At 37.1% G+C, this 1,151-nt stretch overlaps 2 protein-coding genes across 5 annotated transcripts in view; one reads left to right on the top strand and one right to left on the bottom strand.

Annotated features, from left to right (window-relative positions):
• Nucleotides 1-1,151, top strand: part of LOC138026739 (uncharacterized) — a 269,593-nt gene that overhangs the window by 93,245 nt on the left and 175,197 nt on the right. The window lies entirely within an intron of this gene.
• Nucleotides 378-1,151, bottom strand: part of LOC138026924 (tumor protein p53-inducible protein 11-like) — a 31,310-nt gene continuing 30,536 nt past the window's right edge. For all 4 annotated transcript variants that reach the window (XM_068874389.1, XM_068874387.1, XM_068874388.1 and 1 more), the window contains one exon: nt 378-1,151. This exon is cut by the window's right edge and continues 780 nt beyond it. The gene's annotated coding sequence lies outside the window, so the exon portion shown is untranslated.

Here is a 1,151-nt window from a genome sequence, read left to right as displayed (position 1 = left end):
GCCTGCAGGCACATTTACTTTTGTTTTTAAAACTGCCTGCAACAGAGGCTTAAGGATCAATTCAATACAAAATGACCCCTTAGCCTCCTTATTGTAGCAAACCCCCACTGACATAATCTCCCGTTTGTTACGTGCTACTGACAAGGGGTAACAATATTTAAAAGTACAAAAACCTATTATTTAAAACAAAAGACAATTTTTATGCAGGTTTTAAATTGGAAACGTCCCTAATTATCTGAAAAAAAACTCAGTTGGGAAGACATAACGGAGGTCTAAAAAAAAACTAACGGGGAAACACCTTACAATTTTTTCCAACTCAACCAAACTCAAAGTTTGCAAAAAAAAGGAAAAAACTCGGTCAAGATGTCCACTCATTCTTAGCATAAACTAATGACGATTTATTATTAACAATTTTTATTTCTAAATCAATCAAACGTTAAATTTGACAATAGCTTTGCTTCTTGGTTTGTGTCGTTGTTTGATCTGAGGCAACTCTTGCGCATTTTTCCTTTATAGTCAGATTGTCACTGTAGCAAATTCTGTTGCGTGTTTTGACATCTTTTCGGTCAGTTTTAACCTCACAGCGACGCTTGCTTCACAGATTGGTGTGTATTCAAATTTCGTTTATTGAACACAAAGACGCACTGTACAAGGCCTAGTACCTTAGGCACACACTTAATTAGATGCAGGTCCAATTTTGAAATCCAAGACGAATCGTCCCTAAGTCTAAGCATTTGCTACGTCCTATTTCCAACAACAAGGTTAGGGTAAAGGATAGCGTTATTTTTAGCTTAAGGTTAATGCAGCTGTTTGTTCCAACTCGAGGAGCAGCATAAATTCGGGAGTACTTTGTGGCGTTAATTGTCTATATTCCGAGACACGACTATTTTATAACCAATCGTAATACATTTTAACCAATCAAAGGAACTCGCGGCCAATTCCCGCGCGCGGTAATACACGTTTTGATACGCGATTTTTTAATCTTTTAAAAAAAATTTTAAATTGCTATTCTCGGTTACAATCTTGTTTCTTCACGTGGGGCGATAAAAAAGACGCTACAGGATAATCGCAGATTTAAGCGTTTAAGAAAACTAGCCTTATGGAACGTAAGTAAAGACAACGTCGATCGAGCCAACAGAACGGCATATGTC

Source organism: Montipora capricornis, chromosome 12 (genome assembly GCF_036669925.1).
Source record: "Montipora capricornis isolate CH-2021 chromosome 12, ASM3666992v2, whole genome shotgun sequence".
Lineage (NCBI taxonomy): Eukaryota > Metazoa > Cnidaria > Anthozoa > Scleractinia > Acroporidae > Montipora > Montipora capricornis.
This window is presented reverse-complemented; position numbering and strand designations above follow the sequence as displayed.